Source organism: Pinus tabuliformis, chromosome 3_1, assembly GCF_031772625.1.
Source record: "Pinus tabuliformis cultivar Carrire ecotype Pingquan chromosome 3_1, CPIR1, whole genome shotgun sequence".
Classification (NCBI taxonomy): Eukaryota; Viridiplantae; Streptophyta; class Pinopsida; order Pinales; family Pinaceae; genus Pinus; species Pinus tabuliformis.
Window position 1 is genome coordinate 216,426,315 of NC_142301.1, and position 10,927 is coordinate 216,437,241.

The 10,927-nt window shown below is 34.9% G+C and overlaps 1 long non-coding RNA gene and 1 pseudogene across 2 annotated transcripts; one reads left to right on the forward strand and one right to left on the reverse strand.

Moving 5' to 3' along the window:
• Window positions 1-484: 484 nt before the first annotated feature.
• Window positions 485-1,612, reverse strand: LOC149186567 (uncharacterized). Its single transcript, XR_016256145.1, has 2 exons — window positions 873-1,612; window positions 485-765 (listed from the first exon to the last, which is right to left on the reverse strand). It is a non-coding gene; the product is annotated as an uncharacterized LOC149186567 (long non-coding RNA).
• Window positions 1,613-5,499: 3,887 nt separating this feature from the next.
• LOC149186568 (cyclin-dependent kinase inhibitor 5-like) lies at window positions 5,500-7,888 on the forward strand (annotated as a pseudogene). The gene is made up of 4 exons (XR_016255703.1): window positions 5,500-6,868; window positions 6,956-7,005; window positions 7,107-7,324; window positions 7,475-7,888. The product of XR_016255703.1 is annotated as a cyclin-dependent kinase inhibitor 5-like (transcript).
• The last annotated feature ends 3,039 nt before the right edge of the window (window positions 7,889-10,927 follow it).

A 10,927-nucleotide genomic window follows, 5' to 3' on the forward strand; every position in this document is an offset into this window, starting at 1 on the left:
TGGATTATTCTAATCCCCTGCTCGCCCTCATACGATCAACCGCTAACGGCACTTTACTAAATTCCTCCTCGGTACAGAGTAGCCTTAGTCCCTTTTTGGAGAAGAGTTGGATGCAAACGGGCCTAAGGGGTCAACTTATTGGTTTATTTTTTTTTAATTTGAGTTTCGTGATTCAATGTGTGTTGAAATTTGCTATTGATAATGATTATAGAGATGAATTCAAGGTCTTGCAAACTCCTACAGGGTCGACATAAACGAGATGAATTTAACATCTTAGAGATTCTTGTACAATTCAGCAATTCAATTTTTGTTGAAAACTTTCATTGAATTTATGAACTGATAATGATTACAGAGATGAATTCAGCGTCTTTTAAATTCTTGCATTTAAATTTTATAATCTATATCTGATATATATAGTTTCATCAGATTAAAACAGCTTCATCTAGTTTTAATCATCAATCTGACATTTTGACATCACTGAAAATGATGTAAATATCACTTGTTATTTAATTAACTGCATCTACATGAATATGGAAGTTGTAGTGATGAAATAGTCGTGTAAAAACCTTTTCAGGGTGTCTAGGGTTTTACAGAGTTTCGAGTCTCGCGCAATCTTGATAATAACATATTTCGTAAATAAGCGCAGATCATTTTTCCATCAACATTGAAGCTGCACGATCCTAATAACAACTTCTGGAAATCTGATAAGTAACCAGGTTGCTTTTACATCACATTAGGGCTAACGCCCCGCTAAGCTTAACCTAGCTGTGAAAAAAAAAAATGGAAGCCTCAGATATCCCGTACATGAGAGGACCAAATTGGTCTCGCCAAATGTAGATAAAAGCCGTGGAGGTTTCGGTTATAGATAGTACCTCAGACGCTTTTAGAGACCGGACCACAGATTAGCCTTGTGCTGTATCTGATGCGATAGATGTTCCGTCGGTCTGAAAGGCCGTTAATGGTTCAATCCCTAGGCGGTTTCACACACCGCCTTGCTCATGGGAATTCATCAGGGCTGCCGTCAAGGCAGTTTCACGCTCTGCACTGCTCATGGGAATTCAACTGTGCTGTTCGCAAAATTTGACGGCATGATTTTGCCAATAGACAAAGCCGAGAAATTATTTTCAACCTACCAGATGCAATCACCAATTTTGAAACTGAAATTTGAAAATAGGACTTTCGGCGCTCAACTTTGGGAGTACAGAATATTATTTTCATCTCAAAAACTTGCAAAGCGGGTTAAGTTCAATGCACAGCGGACTTACTGGCATTAATTTGGCAGAACTGTAGCTAGACTGTGACCTCATCCCCCATCGCTTTTACCAAACAAACAAACCCCTCCATGCGACCTCGGTCCACGCAAAACTCAGAATGCCGTCCGAATCCGGTCAGTAAAAAAATTACAATCCAGACAATCCATCCTTTGGTAATTTCAAGACTTCTAAGCCATTTTTTTCAATAGATTAAAAAACACATAAATTGTGAGGGTTTTAGTTAGAATTCAACCGACGCCTGTGAAATCGACATTTTCAGATCTGAGCTTCACAGGGAAATTTAAATATATATATATATTTTAAATGGGCATTTTCAGATGAGTTTCAGAGACTACATATACAAATTCCAAAAGGGAGAGGTTGGTAAGCATTGAACGTGGGGGTGCGCCGTGAGATATTTTCCAAAGTACACTCATGGCAGCGGTGAAAATAGCATATGCCAAAACACAAAAGAAGATTCTCCGAGCGAACGACCCTCGGCCCCACGCTGACGTGGCAGGATGCTGGACATTCTAACAATCACTACCCCTTGTTTGTTATGGGTGAAAGCCCACACGCTCACGGAAGACAGGCAGGAAAAGGAGAACTGTCGGCGTTTTATTTCCGCTCTCAGCTTCCACCCGCGGAGGGTGTTACTGACGTGGACAGCTCAATAGTGTTTGAGCCCAAGCCGAAAGGCAAGGATCGATGACGTAATTCAGAAGATTCTTTTTCAACGGTCCCAATGCTTCGGTCCCAAGCAAAGCCCATCCGCCCGTCCGTTGACTGCCCACCACCACCACTCATTCCATCCGCGACTTCCAAAACCGACGCCAAATGTAGAGGACAATAATAGCATGGGTTGAATCATTAGTGGACAATTTTGCCTCTTAAAGGAGGCAAAAAATTTAAATGACCATTTTGCTATAATATTATTTGTTTTTTTAATTCTAATTTCATATGAGAAAAATGGCAACATTATATTAGAGCAGTTTAATGATATAAAAAATTATAAAGCAATAAATTTTAAATGTTAGAATTTAGATTCTTCGGGCAGAATTCTGTGAAATTGTAAAGACCGTGATTAAGTTTTTTATTACTGAGTTATCTAGAGATATCAAATAATAATAATAATTACTTAGATAATTTTTCATTAAATTAATCCTTATCGTATAATATTTGAAAAAGATATCGTTGTATTGATTTATTATATAGGTAACCATTTAAATACAGATTTTGAATTTCGTTAGGTTTTAAAAACAAAAATATTTTAAAAATTTATAAATACATGATCTCAACCTTTAAAATTTACAATTTTATTTAATAAAATATTTATTTTTATTAAAAATTCACTCTATAAAAAAAATCTTACTTATCCTAGATTGTTATTAATATTTTTAGTGTTAACATTCTTTTCACATTAAATTCAAACACCTCAACAATTTTTCATAATTCTACAGTGTTCCAGAAGCAGCTATCAATATTAACATAAAAATTCACTTTTATAAATGCAAAAATCCTAACATAAACCCTAATACTTCAAATTATTGCAAAATATTGGAATATAAACAAAAATATGAGGTGAATAAAGTAATAGAATTTGGTAGTCAGATAGGTTTTTGTAATGAAGTAATAAATTTTAAAGGTTAATATTTAGATTTTTGGGAAGTTAAAAAATAATGATTAAATTTTTTATTAATGAATTCTAAGTTATAAAATAAAATTAATTATTTTTTTATTATATAACATTTTTTAAAATATATATTGAAAATACAATTCAACATTTAAATTTACAATTTTATTTAAATTATTATTTATATAATATTATTTTTATTAAAGATTTAGTTTCATATAACATTCAACAGCACCGTAGCTTTAGTTAACTGGTTGTTATTTTATTGGTTGTCATACAAGAGTGCTAGAGACCTATACATAATCACAAAACTTCAAATTAGTAAAATATTGGATTTTTTTAACCATTAAAAAAAACACAATATTTCAAAATATTTACTTCAAATTAATAAAATCTTGGATTTTTTTCAAAATAAAAAAATAATACAAATGAGTAATTTTGGAGTATTATATAAGTATGTTTAAAACATAAACTTCTAGTAAAAGGTGAATAGAGAAATAGAATTTGATACCCAGATATGTTTTTGTTAATTTTAATAATGTTTGTAGTAATTTTAACAATGGAATTTGATAGTAATTATAATTTTTTCAATAAAATTCAGTACAAAATATATTAAAAAATCATTAATAATGAAATTATTTATTTATGATATTTAAAAAAATTTATAATGAAATTAGCTTTATTATAAAATATTAAAAAAAAATCAAAACCAAAAAATAACCTAAATAAGTAGTTTTAGAGTATAACATATATGTTTAAAACATAAAATTTAAAATAAGGTGAATAGAGAAATATGTTTTGGGGTTTAATTTTAATAATGGAATTTAATAGTTAATTATAAAAATTTTCAATAAAATTTTAGTATAAAATATATTTAAAAACCATAATAATAGAATTATTTATTAACAATATTAAAAAAAATAATGGAATTATTTATTAAATTATATTTTGATTAATTTGCATAAATTGATAAATATGTAAAATACATTTAAATTATAAAATATCTCAATTTGTAAAACCACTGTTTTTGAAAAAAAAAAAATTATTATAAACCAATTTAAAAAAAAATTAAAATATATTTATATCTTATAACTTTTAAGTTATAAGATATTTCGTAATTATCATTTATAATAAAAATTAAAACATATTTAAATGTTATAAATCTCAATTTATTAAGTGAATGTATTTTTAATTTCCAGTAAAAATATATGGTAGAAACAAGATAGTGCTTGGAGTATAGCTTAATATTGTTTTATAGTTTGTCTGTGCTTTTACGGACCATTAGTAGGTTATTTCAGTGGGCATAGTTTTCCTTGAATAAGGGTGATGAGTCAGCCTGCATTAACTGATAGCAGCCAGAGATTGTTGTACTCACCACAGGTATGACAAATGCTTTAGCTGATAGTAGCCAGAGATCACTGTATTCACCACAGGTTTGACCACTGAATTATGATGGATTTTCCCACCATTAATATATATATATATATACAATTTTCAAAATCAAAATTTACAAACTAAAAAATCCAATTTTTATTTTTTATTTTTTACTCCATTAAAATACCAATTTTGTCTCATTATAGTGAACCCTGTGTGCTGTTCTTATATAGGGAAAGGTAAGATGGCAACCAACCTACCTAGTCTGAATATTCTGAAATTTTGGAAGGTCATGGAATCAATCCATATTTTGTAATTTTCATTTATAATAAAAATTAAAATATATTTAAATTTTATATATCTCAATTTATTAAGTGAATGTATCTTTAATTTCCAATCAAAAATAATGGTAGAAACAAGATAGTGCTTGGAGTATAGTCTAATATTGTTTTTGTTTGGATAACAGTTTGTCTCCTCTCTTATGGACCATTAGTAGGTTATTTCAGTTGGCATAGTTTTCCTTGAATAAGGGTGATGAGTCAGCCTGCATTAGCTGATCACAGCCAGAGATCACTGTACTCACTACAGGTATGACAACTGCTTTAGCTGATAGCAGCCAGAAATAGCTGCATTCACTACAGGTTTGACGACTGAATTATGATAGATTTTCCCACCATAAAAAAGAAACAAAATACAATTTTCAATATCTAAATTTACAAATTAAAAAATAATTTTTTTTTCCACTCCATTAAAATACCAATTTTGTCCCATTTTAGTGAAAGCTGTGTGCTGTTCTTATATAGGGAAAGGTAAGATGGCAACCAACCTACCTAGTCTGAATATTCTGAAATTTTGGAAGGTCATGGAATCAATGCACCGATTTATATTTCAGTTTATGGGTCCTAAGTTCATCTGCTGTTTCAGCTAGCAAAAAATACTAGTGCAGCCCAATCATAAAAGTTAACCTCCAGCTCAAGAAAATTTTATATATATGAACAGTACGTTACTGGTACAATATTATTGAAATGAGGAATATTATTGAAATGAGGGAGAAAAGTTGTGGTAGCAAAACTTGATAAGTGCACGCAGCCATAACCACCACTATCATTCGTTCCCGTTTTTAGCTTACCCACCAATTTATCGGGCATATAGATTAAGATAAATTTAGTGGGGAAATTAGAGAGACAAAGACAAGGCTTAAGATAGCAGGGCGAGTATCGAGGGGGCTATATTAATCACGGTGCCCGAGGCAAAAGGACGCAAAGGTATCCTAACTCCCCACCACATAAAAACACAAACAGGCAGAGACCCCCGCACCTCTCCTGTCCTGTTTCCATTAATCTCTTACGCCGTTGCGTTTCCCCTTCTGATCAGCCCTCCGATACTGCTCCCCTCCGTTCCTGCCCTTGGGTTGAGAAAGGCCGTTGTGGCCATTTGTCAGTGTCTGTTATTTTTGTTTGAGCCGGCACAGCAATCTGCCAGTCTCTATCTGTAACTCACTCGGTTTTTCTTGAAACAGCAGGAATCACCGTCGCCAAGAAGACGCCATTGCAGTGTGTACTCGACTTCTGCAAGATAGCTGGTCAGTCAAATCAAATTTACACCGACGAGCACTCGGACATAGTTTCCTTTCCTCCAATTTTTAATGCAAATTTTTCGACTGCGAAAAAAAAATTCGCTTGAATTCTGGTTTTTCAGCAAGGAGGTCTTTTTCCTCTGGTTTAACAGCAGCAGCAGGATAGGGAAATATTTTGTGAGTACATTTTCTGAAAAAGCATTTGGACAAATTTTTGTCTGCGAGGGTTCGAGGAATCTCGAAATTTTCACAAGCTGTTTTGGGTTTCTGGGCAAATTTTAGGGCAAATGTTTTAAGAATGAGAAATCCAAACCGTGTGCTCGTGCATAGCAAGGAAAAAAAAATTATTCTGTAGAGTATCAAGAAAAATCAGCACCTCTCGCGAATTCGTCTTTTTCTCTTCCTTTTTTTTTGAACTTGGCATGCAGTGTGGGCTTAGAACAGTGGGTTTCAACCGTGGCTCCTTACCGTGGTTCAAAAATGGGGAAATACATGAGAAAAGGGAAAGGCGTAGGCGAGGTAGCTGTGATGGAGGTCTCGCAGGGCTCGCTTGGTGTGAGAACGAGGGCTCGGACGCTTGCAGCAGCTTCTTCACAGAAAGACCACCGGCGCCTCGGTGCCTCCAAATCTGTGACTACGAAACACCAGAGCTCTGCTCCTCCTGCTTCACCCTGTGTGGAGTCCTCCATGCACACATGCTACCTTGAGCTACGAAGTAGAAAGCTGGAGAAATTTTCCAGGTGTTACCACAGCGCCCATGAAGCAACAAGCCACGGGGAGTCCAAGAGGAGCTTGAGCTTGAGCGAGCCTTCGAGGCTGGCAGTTTCAGAGGAGGCGAGAGTGGCCAGCGACAAAAGTAGTCATAGAGTCCTCCAACAACAGTCTTCCGTGGCTCATTCCAGGAACAATTCTGCAACGTTTTCTCACAACGCCAAGCCGGCCAAAGCAGCCCAAAGGAAGGAGCGCCGTGACGACGACCATGCGTCGGTGCGGCCCTCCGAAGCTCCCCATGAGGACGAGGATGGCATGGAGGTGAGACCACTGTTGCTCCTCTTCACTTCATTTTTTTTTTTTCGATTTTTTCGAGGGGTCGGACCACTGAATGGAAATTGTTGGCAGGTAGAGGCATCATTTGGGGAGAACGTAATGGATCTCGACTCGAGGGAAAGGTATTTCCTTTAATATTTTGCTTTAGAATTTATTTAATTTTCCCTACCTGCCTTAAGAAAATTTGCGGACTGAAATTTATTTTGGTGGGGGTTTTCCGCAGAAGAACTAGAGAAACGACGCCATCGAGCTACACAAGGGACGTGGAGACGATGGAAACCCCGGGTCCACGACTAGGCCTCCCTCCAACGCCGGCAGAAGAAGATTCCAGACCGAAGGGGGGCATGGCACTCGCAACCAATTTCACGTTCCCACCACCAACGAAATTGAAGAATTCTTCGCCGGTGCAGAGCAGCAAGAACAAAGACGATTTACAGATAGGTAACGGCCCAATAACAACAATAAAATAGCCTTTTTCTCTGCTTTTTTCAATTTTTGGACCTTTTTTTTTGCCATGTACATTCAGTATTGTTCGGGATTGTGGTGGGCGAGTTACTTGTGTTCTGACAGTTATGTTAATGTTTTGAATAGGTACAATTATGACCCAGTAGGTGACTCGCCTTTGCCTGGTAGGTTTGAGTGGGTTAGATTGAGGCCATAAATATCTTTCACAAATAATTGTGGGGCTGCAGGCAGTTGGGTTGGTTGGGAGTGCTTCACCAGCCCTTGCCATTCTTCTGTACTGCTCTGTTACCAACTTAACTTGGGGTTTCAACGGAACCCAAAGAAAAAGGAAAACTGTAACTGCCACAAGGCCATGTTTGATGCCAAACTGCATCTCTCATTATTTAGGGTGCAGGTTGTATAAAATGTTGTAAATTGTAGTATCAATGTGTACAATATGAAGCGGCTGGCATGGCTTCTTCCCTACAATGTATTTTGCAGGGGCATTCTTCTTTTTTATTCCCAACTAAAAAAATTCAAACAAAGAGCCTCTTTTGTTTATTTTTGTTCATGATGGAAGTCTGAGTAAAGTCTTTGTCTTTTAAGCTGCCTTTTTTTGATGATTTGGGTTACGGAATTTGACGAGGCTGTGATTACTATTTCATATATATTGATGCAGAATTTTTTGTTTCATCCTATCTACTATTAAATGTCTTTCTACTGCATTGAATAGGAGCCTGTAAGAATGGATGGGAAGAATCTTCATTCGTATTATTAACCAGGATAAGTGTGTGGAGAATCTGGTCCAACTTAGTAAATATTGTTGGTAGTTTGAGAAGATGTGTCTCATTCGCATTATTGACCAGGTTAGTGTGTAGCATCTGATCCAACTAAGTAGATAGTGTTGGTAGTTTGAGGAAATTTATGATAGGTGTTGGTAATTTGAGGAAATTTATGAATGCAGCAGGAATTACACCTATTGAAATTACTACTTGGAGTGGATGTATACTAAGGTTTCAAATTTGGCATTTTCATGTTTGCCATATTCTGCCAAATGCACGCTTGATTCTTTCGATTGTTGTATAAGAGTTTCACAGTTATACTTTTGAATGTTCATCATGGTACAAAAATTTTAAATAATTTAATCATGCAAATTGCTTGATAGCTGCCATTACCAGAATGCTGTTAAAATTTACTCCCTTTTCTGTGAAATAATTATATAAATAATGTATGTACTGAAATTACTACTTTGGAGTGGATGTATGCTAAGGTTTCATATTATGTTGCCTCAGAATTATTTTCATGTTTGCCATATTCTGCCAAATGCACGCTTGATTCTTTCCATTGTTGTGTAAGAGTTTCACGGTTATGCTTTTGAATGTTAATCATGGTACAAAAGTTTTAAATAATTTAATAATGCTAATTGCTTGGTAGCTGCCATTACCAGAATGCTGTTAAAATATACGCCCTTTTCTGTGAAATAATTATATAATAATGTATGTTCTCTTTTTAATGATTAGTATAATGTATATGTGCTTTCCTGTGAATATATGCGTTCATGGGGTTCCATTTGTTGTATTTGAATAATGCCAAATGTTGTGACACCATCTAGTCGCTAACTTTTTACTGACATTTCCATTCAGCTATGAACATTATAATAATGTTAAAAGCAGTTATCCCACTTCAATGGATTGTAAGCAAAATTACAGATTCCATCTAGTCGCTAACTTTTTACTGACATTTCCATTCAGCTATGAATATTATAATAATGTTAAAAGCAGTTATCCCACTTCAATGGATTGTAAGCAAAATTACAGATTCATTGGTATGAGCATTTTTATGAAAAAATGGTTTTTATATTTAATGGAAAATATATTTTGTTGATTTCAATTCAATGGAAATGTTGTTTACTGAACTTAGTGAATTCATGCATCAGAACAGAGATATTGTGTTCACGGAGTATCAAGGAAATGCCTAGAGGTGGATCACTGTTTTAAGTAGTTTGGGAAGTAAAGTACAACAGATTAGCATTTTCAGAGTCAAATCTGTTTAATACGGGAGTAGTGCTATAAAATTTCAAAATAAACTAGGACGATTTGTTCCAAGCTCCGTTGATTACAAAGTCCGTTGTGACCATTGCTTAGTACTGTATAGCATATGTACAATCACTATTATTCCGTTAGAAATTTTATATTTTTGTTTAGGGTTACACTTTTTAACATTCATTAAAAGTTTGATTTATTTTTATAGAACTCTTTTTGCTTTGGAGTGTCACAAATTCAACCAACAACATTGACTTAATGTGCATAGGTTATGGAAAAAATTACACATGACTTAATGCACATAGGTTATGAAAAAAACTACATATGACTTTATGTACATAGGTTATGAGAAAACCCACATATTCACCATATATTTTATCTTTGTTTGACCAGAAATACATCTTCCTTTGACCATAAGTACGCAAGAGTAAACATTGACTTATTGTGCAGAGGTTATGAAAAAACTGCATATGTGCACAATGTCTTATATTACAAATATTTTTTCTTTTGACTTTAAAGTGGGAAAAAAGTGAAAGCATGACGGGTTGCAGTTTGAAAACGCTGGCAAGGAATTTTGGTAGAAACTAGGAAGCAAGAGTATAAATAATGCAGAAAAGGGTTACAATTCGAGAGTACTACAAAGAATAGGGATTGGGACGAAATGTCAGGTCGGATCCTGAATTAGTTGGATGCTTTAGTATGCTACTTTGCACTAATCCATATTGGTATGTTGGACGAAGCGTTTCTACAATCATCTTTGTTTACATAAAAGTGAATACGGACAAATATTCTGGTGATAATAGAGCACACACCACAAATACAAAGGTGAAAGTGTACTTGAGGACTAAACCCAATAAGTTCGTCAAGCATGGCATGCATGTGGCAATGCATATTTACAAGGCATACAACCAACCAGCCACAAAATATTTAGAAGGCATACAGCCAGCCACAAACAAACTGGAAAACATCTTAAAATTTGATGAAAGTCGGAACATTTTGGTCCATTTTGCTTTAAGTTTGTTGCAAGACATGAAAAGGCCATATGAAATGTGTGGAGAAATAAATTCACTAATCAAGTTAGGCCATACGTGATCATTTATCCATGGAGCCATTGTATATGGTAACTTTAACATAACCCATCATTTAGCCTAGAAACCACGAGTTCTGATCAGTTTGCCCTCCATAATTGCTGTCTATCAATTTCTGTCGATGTTGAATACTTCTGTCAGGCCTTTCGTAAATAGATACTGCTGTTTAAGGCCTTTGGCAATTTAAAATTTGAGGCCCGCTTAGCAATAGCAAATGAATACACTTGCCACCATGCAAGCATGTGTTCCAAAGATCTGTCTATAGTAACTGTGTAGACAGATCTATGGCTATTGCTTCAGTTCAATGCAGACCATTATCCACCCTTGGTTGTGTGACACTCCAGACTGATTCACTGTGCTAACAAATACACAACATATTATGGTTGGAGATAAAATAACCCATCATTACAGAAGATGCACATGCACATTTATGGCAAAAACAAATAGCACCAAAAAACTGTAAATTTAAG